At 43.8% G+C, this 21,853-nt stretch overlaps 1 protein-coding gene across 3 annotated transcripts in view; it reads left to right on the forward strand.

Moving 5' to 3' along the window:
• PLPPR1 (phospholipid phosphatase related 1) overlaps positions 1 to 21,853 on the forward strand; it is a 179,906-nt gene that overhangs the window by 41,294 nt on the left and 116,759 nt on the right. The window contains exon 2 of one of the 3 annotated variants that reach the window (XM_073345701.2): positions 3,172 to 3,321. The exons of the other annotated variants lie outside the window; for them this stretch is intronic. The gene's annotated coding sequence lies outside the window, so the exon portion shown is untranslated. The remainder of the gene's footprint in view (positions 1 to 3,171; positions 3,322 to 21,853) is intronic. 3 annotated transcript variants of the gene reach the window in all.

Raw genomic sequence — 21,853 nt, forward strand, 5'->3', positions numbered from 1 at the left:
CAAAGCTTTACTCTAGCAAGGGAGATAAAGCAGTAAATGGGAGTGATATAGATGCATCCGATGAAGTGAGCTGTAGCTCACGAAAGCTTATGCTCAAATAAATTTGTTAGTCTCTAAGGTGCTACAAGTACTCCTTTTCTTTTTGCGAATACAGACTAACACGGCTGCTACTCTGAAACTTTTCAGTGATGATTGGGTATAAATGTTATATGTTCGACATGCTGAATTGAGGGATTATCCAGTTTTGTGTGAAATGCTGAGCTATCTTTCTAAATGAATAATCCAATTCTTTTGTATCTAGACAAATAACAGAAATTGCACTAGTGTGGAATGTTTAATACTTTTCATTCTTTTTTTAATCCCCAGGACAATATACGTCTGTCAGCATATTCAGATTGTTCTCTCTCTCTCTCTCTGTCATTTTTGCATTGAAACAGAGGTTCTCAGTACAGCTCGTCAGACCACTTCTGACAAAGTGAAATTCACTGAAGCCAAAACATTTAGTGGAGATGTAATTTTATGGTTTTGACAAAGTTTTCATCAGGATAGACTTTGAGGACTCGTGCTCTCTGGTCACATCTGACCAGAGAGAAAGGAATAAAAAACCTGAGTTTTGGATCCAAAACCAGCAGTTTTGATGAAAATGTTCCAAAGGTTCCATGCGGGATGAAAACAAAATTTTGAAACCTGAAAAGTTATGAATTGGAATTGTTGTCCTCTGGACAGCTCTCATTCTCAGTGTGGAGGTTATGAACAGGTATCAAGGGGTCATGAGCATCCTGACTCTCTCATGTTGCGAGGTGGGAGGGGATGTCCCAGTAAAGGAAAGGTTGGAAATTACTGCATTAGAACTCTGTTGAATTTTCAGCCAAGTCCTGCAGAAGCTATATATAGATGTCTAGTATACATGAAAAATACACTTTGTCCTTACTAGGCACATTCTGATTGACTTCGCTTGGCATTTACCTGATCGCCATTGAATGTAAACCGAATAATAACCAGTGAAGAAGTCAGTTTTTGGCATCTTATTGTTATTTTATGATAAAATATTAATAGCTGCCTTAACAGACAGCTAATTTGTCCTGTCCCTGAATTTTCAATTTAATTTTAAATTTCCAAAATTTCCTATCCTAAACCCTCTAATCATTCTTAAGCTCTGGATTCATTCACATTAACTTATTATGGAGACTGTTCAATGTATAGTTATTCGAATATGATTGTCTCTCTTCTGGGCTAATCCCGCTCTCTATCCTATGCATTGTTGCTAGGGTACGAGGAGCAATGAGTATCTACCTTTGGCAGTGTCAGTAGGGTGCCTTCAGCACTTTCACAGGAGTGCGGGAAGCAGGTTTGCTGAGATGGCAGCTTTGCTACTCGAAATGTAGGAGGAAGCACTGGTTCCAGCTGGCCTAGTTGTGGGATGTCTAATTGGTTCATTCCCCGTACTCAGAAACACCCCCTGCAGAAGGTTCCTATGTCACATTTGCAATTAAGTATCTCACTTTGGGCTGAACAGGCATTTCTAGGAAACACAGTCCTTTTGGCGGTAGCTCCCTTTCTGGAAATTCACATTCAGCATGTTGCTGGGTGCAGTGGCAGCAGTTGAAAGCCTTTGTGAAGCATGTGGCATCATCGTAGAGATGTCCTTCTTTTCACAGAACTAATTCACTATGCCCCAGACCCTAGACCTGATGAACCCAAGTGGTAGTTTTGCTGGTCATTTCATGGCGTCTGGGATTTGACTCTGTACAAAGGAACATCTTAACCAGCATGTTGCAAAACACTGAAACTAGGGCTGGGTGAATAACCGATTTTTATTTATTTGGTTCGGTGGTCAAAGTAAAAAATTAACAAATAATTTTGGATTGAACTGAAACAATATTTGGGCCGGGTTTTCTCAACAAAACGAAGAGCTGAAAAAATGTTTAGGATAAAACAAAACATGCTGTTTGACCCAAAACCTTTTGGGGGGAGAGATAGGGAGGTTGCTCATTTGTGTGGAGGGTGCAGGGGTGTAAAAATTCTGGATTTTATTCCTTTTTTTTAGCTGAAACTTTTTGCCAAATTTGACCCAAATTCACAAATACTTTTGGTCAACCCAGATCTGCATTTTTCTTCAGTGAAAACACTATTTGCATGAAAAATATCACTATAAATTCAGTTTTGTAGAATCACAGAAATGTAGGGCTGGAAGGAACCTCAAGAGGTTATCTAGTCCAAGCCCCTGCACTGAAGCAGAGCCAAGTTTATCCTAACAGGTGTTTGCCAACCTGTTCTTAAAAACTTCTGATGAAGGGGTTCCACAACCTCCCTTGGAAGCCTATTCCAGAGTTTAACTATCCTTGTAGTTAGGAAGATTTTTTTTTCTAATATCTAACCTAAATCTCCCTTGCTAGCAGATTAAGCCCCAGGCTTTTTGTCCCACCTTCAGTGGGCATGGAAAACAATGGACCACCATCCTCTTTATAACAGCCCTTAACATATTTGCAGGCTGTTTTCAGATCTCTCGCCAAGTCTTCCTTTCTCAGAACTAAACATGCCCAGGTTTTTAAATCTTTCCTCATAGCTCAGGTTTCCTGTTATCATTTTTATCATGGTACTGGACTATTGGGAATTGGCATACGGGTCATTTCGAATGAATAAATTTGGACAGATCAAGATGATACTCATGCAGACTTGGCTGGCTTTAGCCTAGTTGTGCTTGACATGAGTGTTGCCTTAGTGACCTTGTGTGACATTGCACCCCATAATGCTTTATAGAAATATGCTTATGAATGTAAATATGACATAAGTGGAATATGTTTTCTGCTACATATGTCATGTAACATAGTTTTGCAAAGCTTATGTTCTTCTGAATGTGTTCATCCTATTTCTATGCATGTATCATTTTTATATCTGAAGTTAGGAGCGTTGGCTCTATGCTTGTATTTAAGGTGTTTGCTGTAGAAAGCACCTAAGGCAGATTTGATCAACATAGTGTGAAGGGGTTATTCAAGTAATTGGGAGTACTTGGCCAACAATGGACCTTGATAGATGCCAATCCACATCTGAGCTTTCCTGGGAACGTTCCGGCTAACATGGCATAGGCCTGTAAAGAGCTGAGTCATGTATGGACATGTGACTTGAGGGAGGCTATATAAGCCCCTGGAAAAACCTCCATTTTGTCTTCAGCTGGTCCAAGAGATAGCCCCTCCACCCTAAAGAGATGCCTGAAAGAAACTGGAACAAAGGACAGCAACAACAGGGGTGTGAGTGGTTGCTGGACCCAGACTAGGAAGGCGTCCAGTCTGTGAAAAAAAGCCTATTGGAACATCTCTGAGGGTGAGATTTCATCTATAATCACTTTCTTACTGTATTAGGCTTAGACTTTGTGTTTTATTTTATTTTGCTTGGTAATTCACTTTGTACTATCTGTTATTACTTGGAACCACTTAAATCTTACTTTTTGTATTTAATATAATCACTTTATACTTAATAATTAACCCAGAGTAAGTATTAATACCTGGGGGCGGGGGGCAAACAGCTGTGCTCTGTCAGTGTTATAAAGGGAGAACAATTTATGAGTTTACCCCGTATAAGTTTTACACAGGATAAGACAGATTTATTTGGGGTTTGGACCCCATTGGGAGCTGGGTATCTGAGTGCTAGAAACCGGAGCACTTCTTAAGCTGTTTTCAGTTAAGCCTGCAGCTTGTGGGCGACGTGGTTCAGACTTGGATCTGTGTTTGCAGCAGGCAAGCGGTGTCTGGCTCAAACAAGGCAAGGTATTGAAATCCCAAGCTGGCAGGGAAAACGGGCTCAGAGGTAGTCTAGGCACGTCAGGTGGGAGTCCCAAAAGGGTTTCTGTGATCCAACCCATCACACCTTGTTACTAAGAAACCTTGCTTGCAGCTGCTGCTGTAGAGGACAGAGGGGTTGTTTTGACCACAGGATGTGCACAAATGTTAGGATATTATGTATGTAGAGGGGAGTCAGCATAATGGATAAACAGAATGTATTGCCCTGAGACTATTGGGAAAGTTCCAAACAGTCCATATACAGAGTAAAGGATATAAGTGGCCTAGTCAAGTATGCTTGATCAGTGGTAATAAATCAGTTAGAAAAAATAACAACATGAAAATAGCATGGACAGCAAAAGTCCTGCAGACTGGCTCTTACATATGTATTGTATGAGTTGCGTAAGATATAATATTCATAATACTTAACGCTGGTTGGAAGAGAACTAATGAATATGTAATTTGGATGTGTATATATGTGTTAAAATGTGTCAGTTTTGTAGAGGAAATCCATCATGGCCTGCCTACACCCCAGGGAAAAGTAACTGGGCATTGTCTTTTTATTTGTTGCTTTAATAGTAATTGTAATCGTAAAGCATGCTGGATTACCTTGGGCAAGTCACTTTGCCTCTGTGCATCAGTTTCCCCATCTGTACAAAGGGGATAATGATATTTACTTCCTTTGTAAGAAGTTTTAAGATCTACTAATTATATTACTGCTGTGTTTAGATTAGTATTCCAAGAACTTCCAAGTACAAAAAACAATGTAGCTTAATTTCATGTCTTCTGTAGCTTTTTTTTTTAATTCTAAAAAATTCGTTTAGCTCCTAGTGATGATCTTTATCAGTTTCTGAGTCACACACTGAGGCAGAGCTAATTCAGCTGGAGAGGCACATTATTCCTGATTTATTTTTTTAAGAGAAAAAAGATTTTATGGATTGTTTTCTCACTCCCCCCTGCCCCCCCCCCCAATACAAATTCAATGCTGCTGCAATGTAAAGTTTCACTGCTCACCCCAGGAAGTGCTGTTAGTTTATTCCAAGCTAAGTGCTAGAAACATATGGAGAAGAAGTGATTTTTACGGAATGTTTACATTTTCTAATGACTCCCATGCTGGATTTTATTGGAAAGACATCCAAAATTATCAAACCTCTGTGTTCATTCTCTTTTTTACATGCTTTAGTTGGCTCATGTCACCTCAGGGATAATAATAACCTAACACCACATATGTAGGTAGAAATCTTTTGCAGGTTAAGAGCCTGAGCCAAAGCCCACTGAAATTAATAGAAGTCTTCGATGTGGCTTCCTCACACATCTCTGATATCTGCAATGCGGCTCCAAGGATAGAATTTAGCACATTCTTAGTAAAGATGAACTGCTTAGGGACACTTCTTCGAAGTACCTTGTATTTGTAACAATATGGTTCTCCTACTACATGCTGTAAAAGTTGGGATGGCAGCTCGTGATCAAAGAGGAGTTCACATTATTTTTTCATTGAAATGCTAGAGGGTAAATAAAGCCTTACTTTATCCTGGATAATATGTAATCTCTTAAAGGTGTTCATGGCATTACAGGAGCAGTGACTCACGCAGAGCCAGTTGCTGGTATAAATCCAGAATAATTCTACTGATTTCAAATGGCACATTTACGTTAGTGTAAAACTGAAGGCTGAATTAGGTCGGTGGAGAAGAGGCAGCAGCTATTGTGCACTTAACAGAGGAGGAATAATTGACAGATTGGACTTCAAATGAACAATGCAGCATCTAAAAGGGGTGATGTGAACTGAAAGCAAGTTTTGCACTTGGCAAGATTGTGTGACTTGGCGTGAGTGCGTCAGGTGGGAGTGCTTAAAATACTAATGGGCTCAGGCTCTTTGCTTCTAATATTAGTTTTCTGCCTTTCCGCTCTTGTGGTGTATTGAAAACTGTAAAATTCCAAACTATCACTTTAAATCTGGGGCAGGCTAGGGGTCTCTATAGGGGAGCATTCAGTTTGGGCATGCCAGCAGTTCAGTTTGCGGAGAGCCAACCTTGAGTAAGGTGGGATAAGCTGTGCCTCTCTGTTCTAAGGAGCAGCCTGATTTGTCTTTCTCTGATAATGGGGTCTTGTGTGTTATGGTTCTGAATTAGAAGAAATAAAGTCACATGACGGTGTGACCTTCCAGCAACAGCATTTTTTAAAATCTAATGTCTCTGGGTGTGTGTGCCATGAACATAACACCAGCCGCTGTTGCACTTGCTCTGTCTGCATGCATTGGTTGGGGAAATTGTTAGTGTTGACAGCGTGATGTTTGAAGGATATCGTTTACAGAGTAATGGAAAGAAACAGTGAGGAAAAAGTACTGCTACCCGTGACAGTCAAATTAACAACATCTGGAAATGATACTACATCCGAATCCTGGACCTGTTTTGTATTCTTTACCCTGAAAACAAACATTGCCATGATTTGTCTTTATTGTTTCCAGCTTGCTCTTGTAAAAAATAGGACTTTGTCTTGTTTTGGAGGGACTTTTCACTCCTGAAGCCAGGCAACTGCTCTAATCAGCCACGTCTGGCATATGAGAGTTAATCTGAATGCAGCAGCTTTTACATGTGCAGCAAAAGCCCTATGAATGTATCAACAGTTTGTTTAATCTCTTTTCCATTGCACGGTAGTATCTGACATTATACAGTCCATTAAACAAGCAGAGCTATGTACTGGCTTTCTGAAATCTGCAATGAAACACACCAAGGCACTCTGATTCCTTTATCTTCCATTCCCTTTGCCCTTTCATTTATTACTAGTGCTGTGCAAATATTACTAACCTGAGATAACTTTGTCCCAGTTGCTGTAAATCAGATGCCGCTTTTAAAGAAAGTCCCTTCTTTTCTTTTTTGAAAAGAAGTTTCATGGTTGGTAGGGAGGGATAGCTCAGTGGTTTGAGCATTGGCCTACTAAACCCAGGGTTGTGAGTTCAATCCTTGAGGGGGCCATTTAGGGATCTGGGGCAAAAATTGGGGATTGGTCCTGCTTCAAGCAGGGGGTTGGACTAGATGACCTCCTGAGGTCCCTTCCAACCCTAACCTTCTATGATTCTATGAATTCTCCAGGGAAGAGAATGTTTCTATTGCTCGCTTGCTTGCTTTCTGATTGACAGCAAATCATTGCACATAAAATAATTTTAACTATAAAGAAATCAACATCCTTGCCTTTAATGACTTGTCTGTGGACTTTGTGGTAATAACTACATGGAAGAGTGCTAAAGAGACAAGAGGGGATATACTAGCGTCTACAGAAGAAATCTACTAGAGTCCCAGTAGTATCAATTTTTCTTTTAAGAACCTCTGTTTTAAAGGTAATTCGGCTGGAACCCGACATATAAGATCTGAGCTCAGGAACCCATTTTGTTTTAAAACAAGGTTCTGAGTTTCAGAGGTGCTGAGCATGCATAATTTCTGTTGATTTCATTTTGAGTTATGAGTAATCAGCCCTTCTGGATGTCAGGCCTGGAGTTTGTTTTAAATTGGCTTGACCATGTTAAGTAGTATACACTTGCCACTTCCAAGCATTCCAAAATCACAGATCAGACCCTGGAAATCATAGGATTGGCTTAAAAATCCAAGAGTGTTTTTTTAGAAATAATAAATTTGGAGTTCTTTTTATTTGCCTTCTGGTGTTTGATTCTTTAAGGTGCACTTGCATCATGTTTTCTAGCTGTTCTTCACAACCAGAAGAACTAGATTAATATATTTTTTTGTAACATGAAAGCAGATTCTCACTGAATCACATATCTGCAGGAACTGGGGCTTTAAGAAAAAACCTAAATATCATGAGACTCTAGGGTGACTGTCTGGTTGGCGGTGCTGCACAGCAGGGCTGGCAGGCTCCCTGCAAGCCTCTGTGCCGTACAGCTCCCAGGAAGCAGCCGGCATGCCCCCTCTCTGGCTCCTAGGCTTAGGGGCAGCCAGGGGGCTCTAAGTGCTGTCTCCGCAGCTCCCATTGGCCATGAACCGCAGCCAATGGGAGATGTGGGGGCGGCACCTGTGGATGGGGCAATTTGCAGAGCTGCCTGGTCGCACCTCCACGTAGGAGCCGGGGGGGGAGGACATACCGCTGCTTCTGGGAGCTGCTTGAGATAAAGCGCCTCCCAGGGTCTGCGTTCCTGAGGGCCCCTCCGTGCCCTAACCCCCAGCCCAGAGCCCCCTCCTGCACTCCAAACCCCACAGCCTAGTAGCATAGCTGGGGGGGAGTGGGGCAGCGGCTGCTCCCCCACCGAGCTGAAGTGGTGCTTTTTTAATTCTTTGGCGCCTTTTAAATTTTTACTCACCCGGTGGCTCTCCGAGTCTTCAGCGGCGGGTCAGGGGGAGCGGAGATAAAGAAAGGCGCCACCCACTGCTACTCACCTGGCGGCGCTCCGGGTCTTCAGCAGCACTTCGGCATCGAGTCCTTCACTTGCTCCGGTCTTCAGCGGCATTGCAGTGGAGGGGGGGTCCTTCAGTGCCGAAGACTGGAGAGAGTGAAGGACGCCATTGCCTCAGCCCCAGCCTGGAGCACCCTACTACACCCCAAATTCCTTATCCCGAGCCCCACATCAGAGCCCGCAACCCCAGCCAGAGCCCTCACCCCCCCACACCCCAACCGTCTGCCCCAACCCCCTCCCACACACCCAACCCAGAGCCAATACGTCCTCCCACACCCCAATCCCCTGCCTCAGCCTGGAGCCCCCTCTCATACGCCGAACCCCTCGGCTCCACCCCCCAGCCTGGAGCTCCCTCCTGCACCCCAAACCCCTCATCCCTGGCCCTACCCCAGAGCCCGCACCCCTAGCTGGAGCCCTCACCCCCTCTCACATCCCAACCCCCTGAGCCAGCCCGGTGAAAATGAGCAAGTGAGTGAGGGTGGGAGGGCAAGTGATGGCAGGAGGGGGTATGGAGTGAGCAGGGGGGGGGCCTTGGAGGAGGGGCGGGGCAAGGGTGTTCGTTTTTCTGCGAGTAGAAAGTTGGCACCCCTCTGAGACTCTCAAGCGTCTACAACACTGGTTAGGTTCAAACAAATTTTCACTTGGTGATTTCAGGTTCTTTTTTGTGGACTTTCAAAACACACTATATTTCCAATTTTTTAAAAAATAGATATTTTGCTAATCACTAGTCTGTTCATTGAACTAGTATCTCTGGGTATTTAAAGGGCTTTATTTTCCAAAGAGTGCATCACCCAACCACTTTCATTTAGGTACCTAAATGAGAAGCCAAATTTTCCAGAGAGTTCAAGTTTCATTTAGGCACCTGAATAAAGTGTCCAGATTGTCAAAAGTGCTCAGCATTCAGTCACTCCATTGAGGACACTGTAGATATTGAAAACTTTTGAATAGCTGAATCTCTGGCCAGCATTAGGATTCTAGTTTCCTCTCTGTATACATCAAAGCTCCCATTCATGTCAGTGTCAACAGGAGTGGTGAGCATGGATGGAGGACAACAGATCTATACAGTATAGACAGGAGTTCTTTAGCACTCCTGCGTGTCGTAGTTACGGAGCTCTGTAATCCATGTATTATTGATGTCAGACCTATTTAGAGGTTGTCTTAATTCAAATGTGCATGTTTAAAATATTTTCGGCCTGCTCCTGTTGAAGGTAATGGGAATTTCGTCCTTGATTCCAGTGGGAGTGGGACAAGGCCCAATATGTTGCTTAACAGGTGTGCTACAAAAACCTGAACTGGAAGGAGTGGAGTTTGCTTGCAGACATGTAGGCAAGCATCCCACTTACTTGCCTTGTAAAATCTGCAGCTGCCCGTCGATAAGAACATACAGCAACTTCCTGTGTAGAGGATCTGTGTTACCAGATCGTAGAGTGTGATTGAGACAAGAGCCCCGCAAAATGCAAAAATGTCAGTTGCGCCAACCCCAAGCATTCAAAAATCATGAGTCAGACCCCCCAAAATCATCACATTCTTTTTTGAGAAAGTGGCTTTTTTTATTTGTCTTCTGGTTTTGCACCCTTGGGGTTCACATTTTCTAGCTTTTTCTCGACAACTGTTCAGTCTAGAAACTTGCTTTAAAAAAAAAAAAGCTGAGATTCTCACATAGTCATGTGATTCCATGAGCTGGAGCTTTAAGAAGGACATCAGCTATTGCCAGACTCAGGATAAAATCACAAGAGCTGGCAACACTGGTATACATTCAAATGACCCCTTCTATCGAACCACCCTCTAGCATGCAATGTGTTTACCATCAGACTGTGACATTTAGCAGCTCTGAGCAGGAGACAGTGCAGACTCACACTGCTTTCGGGGATGCACTGGGAGGATTGTGCCAGGATGGTGAAGTCTGTTCATCCCAAGCCGTTTGGTCCTGCTTGGTCCCTGTAGCCTTCTGAGAGATTTGGATACAATGTGCTCCCCAGAGCTCGTGAAATGCTGATGTCTGTGTGTGATGGGGTGTGTAAACCATGCCCTAGTGACAAAGAGGTTGAAGAGCTGCTGTGGGCAAGGCTGGCCCTGTCCCGCCGGCCCTGTCAGTTGTGTAAGCATCTGGCACACAGCAAGGGATTAGGCTGCCTGCTCCCTCCCTATACACACCCACGCGAGAGCCAGGGACAGTCTGGTTTCTAGTGGCACTGCAGAGCTCCTTTTATGCTGTGGTGTATTCCTGGTGCAGTGTTCAACGAGACAAGATGAAAAAGCCAAGAGAGGGGAAAGAATTTGGTTTTAAAATGAGGAAAGGGAAGGGATTAATTGTAATAAGCCTCAAGCCAAGGCACCTCTTCTGAGTGTGGGGAGGATTTAGAAAGCATTTTGTCAATATGCTTCACTTGCTAGTGATTCAGAATCAAGTTGCTGAGGAAAAAGCAATGGAGGAAAAGGGTTAAAATGCCTGGGGAATTAAAACATCATTTTCCTAGAGCTCCGTCTCAGTCAAGAGTGGAGGGCAGGGTGGAAGGAATGTGCGCCTATCTCCGAGTGTGTGAAATCTGGTCAGGGGGCCATACCATGCTACATGTGGCAGAGATGTGGGAAAAAGTTATCCTTTTCACCAGCAGCAAGTTGAGAGGTGTCCAAAGCCACAGGAGTGTCCTTAGGGCCAGCCAGACCTACCCTTGGAAAACGGACTGGGGCCCTTCAGCCTTGTTCGTTTTTGTTTGACCGATCCTCCCTTCTGCTACCTAGACACAGGTGAATAGAGAGAATAAAATACTCATGCTAAACAATGTGTGGTGAGTGCCCATGAGCACAAGTAAGGGTTGCCTGAGCTAGCCCTTAGTAATCAGGCTGTGTGAGGTTATACCAAAAGAAATTATGTGAGTTGTGAAAAGTCACCAACTGATAACCCTGGTGATTCCTGTTTATTCACAGGGTGGTTACACAGAATCACAGAAGTAAGCAATGGCAAAAGCCTACTAAGTTATTCAGTCCATTTTCTTGACAATTAGAGTTGTTTTGAAACTATTCATTGACCAAAAAAATGTCTTTTCAATCAAAATGAGATTGTTTCATCTGGAAATTTACATACTTTGAGAAAAAATTTCAAAATGAAATGAAAATTTTGGTTTCATTTTGAAAAAAAAATCATTTTGGGATCTGGATTTTTTTATTTTTTCCCCTTCCATCACTTTTTAATTATTTCCCCGTTCTTCCCCAAGAAAAGGGAGAGGAAAATTAAAAACAAAAGTCAAATAAAGTAAGTTCAAGACTTTCTCTAACATAATAACATAAGAATGGCCCTACTGGGTCAGACCAAGGGTCCATCTAGCCCAGTATCCTGTCTTCCGACAGTGGCCACTGACAGGTGCCCCAGAGGGAATGAACAGAACAAGTGATCATCTAGTGATCCATCCCCTGTCCCTCATTCCCAGCTTCTAGCAAATAGAGGCTAGGGACAGTGTTGCTGCCCATCCTGACTAATAGCCATTGATGGACCTATCCTCCATTAATTTATCTAGTTCTTTTTTGAACCCTGTTATGGTCTTGGCCTTCACAACATCCTCTGGCAAGGAGTTCCACAGGTTGACTGTGCGTTGTCTGAAGAAATACTTCCTTTTATTTGTTTTAAACCTGCTGCCTGTTAATTTCATTTGGTGACCCCTAGTTCTTGTGTTATGAGAAGTAGTAAATAACACTTCCTTATCTACTTTCTCTATAGCAGTCATGATTTTAGACCTCAATTGTGTCTCCCCTTAGCTATCTCTTTTTCAAGCTGAAAAGTCCCAGTCTTATTAATCTCTCCTCATACAGAAGCCGTTCCATACCCCTAATAATTTTTGTTGCCCTTTTCTGAACCTTTTCCAATTCCAATATATCTTTTTTGAGATGGGGCCAGGACCAGCTCTAGGCACCAGCTAAGCAAGCACGTGCTTGGGGTGGCACATTTCCAGGGGTGGCATTCCGGCCAGCCTTTTTGGGGGGGCGGTTGTGCTCCTGGAGCTGCGCCACTCAGATGGGGTGAGGGCACCGTGCCCCTGGCCGCAGCAGGAAGGGGAAGCCCCAGCCCCGGGGTGCTGAGCTGCCAGGGCCCAGCTGTTACCTGGGGAGGAGAGGGCAAGTCCTGCCGGGGAGCCGGGACTGCATCACCTCCTCTGCGCCCTGGCTGCTGCGCTGTCTTCTGCCACCCCTTACATCGGGGCTTCTCTGCGAGGCCGGGCGGGAGAGGGGGTAAAGCCCCTGCAGGCGCTGGGAGAAGGTGACATCACTCCCTCCTCTCCCAGTGCCGCCTGCGAGCCCCAGCCCCACCTGAGCTTGGGTGGCAAATTTTTTGCTTGGGGCGGCAAAAAACCTAAAGCCAGCCCTGGATGGGGCGACCACATCTGCGCACAGTATTCAAGATGTGGACGCACCATGGATTTATATCGAGGCAACATGATATTTTCTGTCTTATTAGCTATCCCTTTCTTAATTATTCCCAGCATTCTGTTTGCTTTTTTGACTGCTGCTGCACATTGAGTGGATGTTTTCAGAGAACTGTCCACAATGACTCCAAGGTCTGTTTCTTGAGTGGTCACAGCTAATTTAGACCCCATCATTTTATATGTATAATTGGGATTATGCTTTCCAATGTGCATTACTTTGGATTTATCAACATTAAATTTCTATTTTCCTCACTAGGATTTAACTTCCACTTTTTAAAGGATGCCTTTTTGCGTCTCACTGCTTCTTTTACTTTGTTGTGAAAAAGAAGTAAATAAAATGAGAGAATGAGATGTAAGGAACCCACTTTCTTTTACTTTTTTTTAATCTTTTTCCACTGCAAAAATGTGTGCAACAGTAATGTTTAAAAAAAAGCCTCTTGCTTTTTTTCACTCCCTCTCTTCCCCTCCTTGGTTCCAATGGCGAAAAGGAGAAAAAAATAAATGTAAGAGAAGTGGGAGGAAAAACATGAAAAAAATTTGAATTAGAAGTTAAATGAAAATTTCCATTTAGGATCATTTCAATATTTTAGTCGTGGTTGAGGCAAAAAGGAAGAAATCCTTGAAAATATTTCAAACAAAAAGAAAGTGTTCTTTTCTTTGGAAATATTCTGTGCAAATCATTTTTTTTAACCTAGTTCTACTGCCATCGAGGCAGTTTCCCTTATGGTATGTTTTCTAATATTTTGTCCAGTCTAGTTTTCAATGGGGCTTCCACCACTTCCCTTTGGAGACTATTCCACAATCTAAGTCCTCAGGTGTACACACCAGCTGCACCACAGTTTGTGTTCTAAGCATCCCCCCTATGACCAGTCCATTCAGACTATGAGTTTGAAATGCAACCAGCCACAGAGGTCAGTTCTTTAGCTCGAGGTGTAGAGATTCAAGCCTTCGGGCCTATAGGTCCCAAGCTGAGTCCCAGTTGTGTTGGTCAAGATGGCAGCCATCACACAGACACGCTTATTTCAGTTGTTTAGAGACTATTATTTTGGTTTAGCTTAATGATCGTTTAAAAAAAAATTGACAACCAAAGTTTAAACCAAACTAAGAGTGTCTCCACACAAACTTGCTGCAGTTTAATTAATCAGTTTAAAACCACATTTTTAGTTAAACCTCTGCAGTTTGCATGAAGACAAGGTTTTACTTTCAGGAAGCTTTTCCTGATATTCAGCGTAAATTTTCCTTTTCTGAAATTTTCTGTCTCTTAATACTGCAGGAATACAGTGGTGGAATAAGGCCCAGAATTCTCTCCCCCCCTCCCCCGGAGCTTTATTATTATTATCCTAAGACAGCAGGTAATGTTACTGAGATGCTGGTTCAATAAACATGGATAAGAAAGGGAGCTCGTTCCATTTGCAGGGAGAGAAGCGACACTCTAATGATGCTTCACTCCAGTGGTTTTCAATGTATCAGGCAGCCTCTTCTTGGCAGCTCATATCCTGTGTTCTCTTCAGCAGTGTCTGCAAACAAAATGTCATTTGTGAAGGGGCATGTTAATAAATTCATTCTGTAGCGTATACACTCTGTATTCAAAGGGTTTATGGAAAGGGTTATCATAGAGAAAATCTGTTTCTGAATTCCCCCAAACCTCCTGACCTGTTCCATCTTGAGCAACATAGTTTTCCAACACATCATACCTCCCAAAGCTTTAATAACATCCAGAAACAAATTCAAGCAGATGACCCTCTACCAGTCTTCATCCAGACTCTAAGAACCAAACTTGTAGAATCTCACCAACTCCAGGCTTCTATGCACGGGTCTGCAGTGTGGCCAACCCTTGCACTATTGCATGCTCTGCTTAAAGCCTCAGTTCCTATGGTAATGTGATTTGCATGAGGACCTCAGATTGCATTTTAAAGTCAGTTTCTAGTCCCTTATGGTTACATAGAAGAGCTTCAAAATGTGCACCGAGTGTATCTCAAGGGCTCAAAAACCAGATGACAAATAAAAAGACACAAAATTTATTATATTTTAAAATCTCAAGAGTTTTAAGCCAGCCTCATGATTTCTGGGGACCTGACTCATGATTTTGGAGCAACGGGCATTGGCAATACTTGTTGTGATCTCTAGGCCAATTTGTTTTGCCTAATATCAAACCCACTCCAGGGTTTTGGGTTTCATCTCTTCTTAGGAGATATATTGCAATCACGAGCTAAAAAGGGGGCAGAGGAAAAAAACCACTTAAAATTATAAAGTGGAAGATAGCCTGGAGGGCCGGAGGAATGCAAATGAAAGACAAACAGTTGAGAAGGGGAAAGAGAAAACTGTGAATGGAAAAAGTAAATACGGTATATTGGAAGATAGGAAAATAGGAGTTGCCAAACTGTACCAGACCATCTAGTCAAGTGTCCTGTCTCTGGGCACAGTACCAGATACACCATAGCAAGGAGTAAGAAACTCCACAGTGGAGAATTAATGGAATTAGCTGCTTTCCCTATAGGGAAAGCGTCTCCACCCCTGCCCCCAACAAATGATGTTTTTTCTTATGTCTCTTTTTTCATCCTCTAATATAACTCTAATATAATTTAAGTGGTTATTTTTTTATTCTTATCAGTCTACTCTTTGTTTGAATCCCATGAAGTTCTTTGCCTCAGTGATACCTTGTGGCGATGAGTTTCACAGGTTAATGACGCATTGTTTAAAATAAATCCTTTTATCACATTTACCTGTGTTGCCTTTCAGTTTAATTAAACGTCCCTATGTTCTTCCATTAGGAGCTTTGAGGAATCTAAATAATTGTTCCATTTCATTAATGAATATGTTAAACAGGAGCTCTAAAACAGCAGCACTTCACTGTCAACCATGTTGAAAAGATACTGACCACCCACATGGCAGGTTTAAGGTATCGCCTGTTTATAGGAATGAACTGTTGATTTTTCTAACTTGGCTTTTATTTGACATGTTTGGGGGTTTTTTGGAACAGGTTAACCTGATATTCCCTCTGTTTTTAAATGTTGCTAGCTGTGTGTGTTCGCAGGGAATGTGTGAACTGGAGCAAAGCCACGCTGAATAGAACATTTGTTGCTGCTGGTTTCTCTGCTTCCTTGTGACGCTGGTGCTGAGGGTAGAAGAACCGAGTCCAGTGCCCAGAGTAGTGCTGGAAATAACCCTCTATCCCTTGGTTTCGAAGTTAACCTAGAGAGCTGTCAGAAGAGACCATGCAATTATTTGGCTATTCAGCCCATGAACCGTCTCTGGTAACATGCATAGGTTAGTTCCTGCTCAGTGCCGAGCGTAGGTTGGCTCCTGCTTCATGCTGAGCACTTTGAACTTGTGTTTAAGTCAGTGGTAATTCAGGATGCTCAACACTCAGATCTTTGCAGCATACTACTCAGGCCAGGTCTACACAGGAGTGTTTCATCGGTGTAATTATATCCGTACATACCATACTGACCAAGCACTCCTAGTGCGGACGCGGCTTATCCCAGCAAAACTGTGCTTTTGCTAGCATTGCTTATTCCAGCTCCCTTAAGTGGAACAAGCTCTACCGATAAAAACACAGTGTTGCCGGTATACCGGTGTCTACTCTAGGAACTTGTGCTGGCATAGCCCTGTGTGTTAGGGATCCTCTTCACATCTCTGACCAACGTAGCTATGCTGGCTTGAATCTTTAGAGTAGATCTGGCCAAGACTTTACTTGTGGCCTGAGACCCTGGCTTACTTCGCTGACTATCCTACAGAAAGCTACAAACTGCTGAAGTGGAGATCGCTGTTCCACTTGGGCAAGGATAACACGGTCTGGTATGTTCTCAGGGGCAAATCCTGCTCGTTGTACTCTGGTGTTAGTCTTATTGACATCAGCTGAACTATGTGCATTAGGAAGGAGAGTAGGAATTGTCTCTTAAGATCCTTTGGAAGTCCATAGGAGACAAAGCCACAGATTAAAGGCTAAAAGAAAAGGAGTACTTGTGGCACCTTAGAGACTAACCAATTTATTTGAGCATGAGCTTTCGTGAGCTACAGCTCACTTCATCGGATGCATACCGTGGAAACTGCAGTAGACATTATATACACACAGAGACCATGAAACAATACCTCCTCCCACCCCACTGTCCTGCTGGTAATAGCTTATCTAAAGTGATCATCAAGTTGGGCCATTTCCAGCACAAATCCAGGTTTTCTCACCCTCCGCTCCCCCCCCCACACAAACTCACTCTCCTGCTGGTAATAGCCCATCCAAAGTGACCACTCTCTTCACAATGTGTATGATAATCAAGGTTTAAAGGCTGTTGTCTCCTGTTTGTCTCCTGGTTTTTAGTGCAATTGGAGGATTTTTTTCGGCTTCCATTGGAAAAAAAAAATCTAAAAATGTTGCTTTTTCCTGTCCCTAGTAAATCCTTGCTTGGTGGCAAGGCCCATGTTAGTGTAGCAGTGGGCACATTTTACTACTGCTTGAAGCCAGTGCCCCGTTAGAAATGGAGAATGAAATCCTGACCTCATCGAAGTCAGTGAGACTTTTGCCACCGATTTTACTGGAGCCAGGGTTTCACCCAGAGCGTTTTGAATGGTGCTGATGCAAAACCAAAGGCACTCCTCCTTCCCAGGTGTCTGCGCCTTCTGGGTCAGCATAAGCTCTGCTGTGCTGCCATGTGGCAATGGGGAAAAGAGAGGTGCCATCTGAAGAAGCAGAGCCAACTTTCCGGGTTGGATGATAAATCCGCAGGAGGCTGTGGGGCTCGTGTGCATTTTGCCTTACAATTTATGTGACGTTTGTAGTGAACTGTAGCAGTTTGGTATGAGTTACCATGGCTGTATCAGCTGCTTCGGAGGCAGGGGTAAGGACCGCAGATGTGGAACAATCTGCCCCTCACATTAGCCCTCATCCTCATCTCTAATAGCTAGAGATAGGCTTAAACCCTGAATCATGAGGCTAAATAGCCTTCCAAAATTTTTGTTAGCATTAGCTATTATAACTCTGGATAGTCTTGTTATCTGTATGACTGCCCAGTCCACATGGCCAGCAATCTGCAATACTGGAACAAGCAGGGACTTTAAAAACCAAAAACAAACTGAGTCGGACGATGCAGCCTATATTCCGGCCCCTTTGTAATGGTGATGTGCATTTGTTTTCCACAGACTACATGCTTCAGCATTAAAATTAGAGATGGAAAAGACCTATTAGCTCATCCAACCAATCCCCTGGCCACTGCAGGATTCTTCACTGCAGAACATTTTACTGTGCCTACTTTTAAAAGCTTCCGGTCTCTGCCACTCTCTTGGGAGACCATTCCAAGGCTAAATATATCTGGCAGGAAGGCTTCACTGATATTCAGCCCCATTTTCCCTGTCTACATTTCATCCCATTACCCCTATTATTTGACCCCTTTTTGACATACTAAACCGATCTTCCCTTACTCGGGGACTGATTCTCCACTGCCTTGCAGACACCTTTGTCATCATTTACCCTTGAGCGGAGTGGGTGTAAAGTGCTAATAAATCAAAATGGTATCAGTATGCACCCAAGTGTAAGTGATGGCACAACATTGAAGTCAACGGAAAACCAGGCCCGTCATATTTCCTGTCTCCAGATACATGTAAACTATTAGCATGTCCCCTTTAGTCATTGCTTAGGCAACTTAGATATATTTAGCTGTCTCCTTATGAATGTCTCCTTTTGAGTCCCTCCAGTCCCATTGATCATTGTATTGCTCATCGTGGGACTCCATTATGCCAGTCAATATTGTTGTGGAGATAGCTCCAGAGGATCAGACTCGTAATAACTTATTTCATCATCTGGCTTGTTAAAGTCCTCGTGGAATTTCTTTCTTACCATGCCAGGATATTTGGGGGGCGGGCAGGAGAACCACCTATGCTATCAGTATGTGTAGGTTAAGAAAAAAACCCAACTAGTGTATGTAGTCAGAATTGAACCAGCTGAGATTTGTGAAAGCACTCATCTTTGGCCTAACTCTGCTCCCTGGGGGAGATTTACTATCGACTTCAATGGCAGGAGAGTTAGGCCAGCACTCAGTGCTTTGGAAAACCCCACCCTTACTGCTTTTGTGATAGCTGCATTCTGGGAGAGGCGTTTTTGTACATCCAGTTGTGAGAGGAGCTGAGGTATCTCCACACACATCCCCTTCTGGCAGAAGAGAACAGACATTTGACTTGTCTTTTCTTGCTTTTTTTATAGAGCTAGGAGGAGCCACCTGTGGATATGTGTTACTGGTCCACTCCTGTGCCTGATCTGTGGCTGTGGAGGAGTCAATCACAGCTCAAACTAGAGAGCTTTAGCTCATGTTGCTGCTCACACTTTTAGTGCTGCTGGTCCCTGGTTCTGTCCCCAGTGTGTTATCCAAGATGGCAGCCATCACACTGACATTAGCCCTCTGTTAGGAAGCAAACATGAGGGATAACGTAGATGGTGGATTTTAAGCTTTTGAAGGCTCAGACTATGTGATTAACACCCAGGTGTGTTTAGGGCACAGTGCAGAGCTGCACTACCCGAGAGGGAGCCCCAAGGGGGAATACATATGTATGCTGCACAATCTCTTACAATCCTCCACTTTGTGAAACAGCCTTGCTTGGGGTATTTGTGGAGAATGAACCTGTGACAGGCAGCACGAAAAGCATAAGCCTCTATCTCCATGAGTTAAAATGTAAAGGTTGTTAGCTAGATGCTGGAACAGGCTGATTAATCTCTGCTGTGGGCCAGCCAGTAGCGGGGGACCGGTGCTCCCACTCTGCTGCTATGAGTTACGCATGCTCCCCCAGGCGACATCATGGACCAGTGCAGGGAGTGAGGGGAAGAGCGTCATGTCTTGGCCTCCATCTCTTCTCTTTAGGGGTGGTTTGTAACGCAGAGGCTGGTAGGAGGGAGCAGGGCCTGCACTGCCCTGAGAGCGGGAGCTACATTTGTGTCCGGTCCTTGCATGGCATTGGGGAGTGGGGGAGGGAGGCAGATTTTATTGACCAAGCCAGACAGAAGTAGGTTGGTACTAAACTCAAATAAATGCCTTTCTGAGCTTGCTGACCAGGAGGACACTTTCTCTGCACACAGCTGAAGTGCATTGTCTCTCCCAACTCCCTGCCTAGCTTCTTCTTCCTCTTTTGTGTAGCTTTAAAAAAGCAATGTTAGAAGTCCAAGTCTAGATTGGCGATCCAATTGACTGCTTCAGGTAAAGCAGAGTGGATGGCAGAGATACCATCAGGAGGATATGATTGTTTGGGACATTGGTTAATGAGGTGTTCCATAGTTTGAAGGCCACTTCTGCAGTCACCCATAGGATTGTGTCTCAGTTTCCATTAAGGGAGGAAGTTGGCACATCTCCCATGTGATATGCGGCTGCAGTTCACCGTGGATCATATTTTCCATTGGAATGAAAAGCCATGAGTTTCTTTGTCTGGCTCCTTGAAGAGCAGTTTGTTTGGGATGTTGATGTCCGTCCATCTTGCTTGCCATTGATCTTTGGGGGAAAACCCCGAGTCTTCAAGCTCTGCGCTGAAAGCCAAAAAAGTTTTTCTGGATTTGACTCAGAATCTTGGTATGTTATTTAGATCTGCATCTTTTGGACGGCCCTTGTTCTCTTGAATGTGATGGGACTCCTGAAGGATTCTCCTGTCGCAATGAATTTGGGGTGCGTGGGTGGATGTGCGCCAATACAGGAAGTCACAGTTGTGGCATTGATTTTACTGTGCCTGAAATTATCTATATGGCACTGTTAATTTCAGTGATGCATGGGAGCTGTGATGCATGGGAGCTACTCCTTGCCTATGAGAGTCTGAGAATTTTCTGGGGAGTGAGATGGTAACACACAAATTATGCTCCTGCACCTGAATGCCAGCGGTTGCAGTGGGGTCATGTAGTGGTTTATTTTTTTAAATAATAGTGGCACTTGTACTCAATGGGTTGCTCAGTTTTGCTCCTTCTGTTCCAGACTGCCTGCTCAAATCAATAAGCTTTTTGTCCTCAGAGTCTTTCCCTCTCTCTATTATGTATCACAGGGGGAGGCCCATCCAATTTTGAATGTAAAGCCTTCAAAGTAGTAGTCATATCCTGACTGATGGCCAATGTCTATCTCATCTGATTGATTGGCCTCCCCACTGTTTTCCCTGCGGTGGAGGAGGGAGTTCTAAAATTATTCCCAGATCCTGGACTCTTGTCTTGATGTCCAAATGACCCTCCATATCTTTATATCTTCACACTGAAGAATCTCACTCCTGAAAGCACTGGGCTCCCAGACCCATGAAAGAAAAATTGCAAAGAGATCTCCACATCTGTCTCGGGAGTTGTTCAGAATCATATCCCCTTGGGCCCCTTCAGACTGAGAGAGGCATGTGTCAAGATCTGCTCTGTACAGAGGGAAGTCAGGGAGCCCATCACAGTTCCCTGATTCTCAAGTTTCCCTGACTCCAGTATAAATTAGAACAGCCTACAGACATGGTTCTAACTTATGCCAACCAGCTGAGAATTGGGGGTGTGCAGGAGTACTTTGCCTCGTCCTCCGTATACCAGGGTGAGGGGAGCAGATGGTGTAGGAGCCAGCTACTCTGGCTTTATTCTACACTAGGGAATTCTCTGCTGGCCAGGTAGGGCTAGATTGTGGGCACTTCACAGAACCCAAGCAGCACAAAATGTCTGGAACAGGGAAAGAGACTGTGGCTCAGTGTAACTCTATAAACAATTGCTCTCCGAAGTGTCCTCAACTGTGCAGAGCTGACTACTGGTGGGGCATATGCTGGGGAAGAGAGAGAGAAACCCAGTGCATGTGCAAACGGAAGTACAGAATGATCCCATACAGAAATCCATGCTGTGGAAATGGCCTGGGCTGGATGTACTATGAACGCTTGTGCTTTGCATGCCACAGTCCAGCAGGATGTCCTGTGAACATGAGCTGCATCTGACTGAAACAGTCCAACTGGAATAGAAGGAAAACTCAGTAAAATCCCATAATTCTGGCTTGCCTGGAAATTTGTATGCAGGTGGGAGTACCATATGCAGAGGCTCCTTAAAGCGACTCTTGGTGGTGCAACATTGTTTCTTCTCATTCTTTGTTTAATACATTTTAAAAATGTTCCTGTAATGCTCAGGATTCCAGTTGCCCTTTGAAAACTTACAAAAAATAGTGGAATTGTACAGGTGTAACTGAGGGCAAAATTTGTAGAATCCGTACAATGGTCATGTTCCAGAAGACAGACCGAATGCACTTGACATTCAAGTTCCAGCGTGAATCTGCAGGCATGCCAATAAGAAAAACGATCAC

This window comes from Lepidochelys kempii, chromosome 5 (assembly GCF_965140285.1).
Source record: "Lepidochelys kempii isolate rLepKem1 chromosome 5, rLepKem1.hap1, whole genome shotgun sequence".
In the NCBI taxonomy this organism is placed as follows: domain Eukaryota; kingdom Metazoa; phylum Chordata; order Testudines; family Cheloniidae; genus Lepidochelys; species Lepidochelys kempii.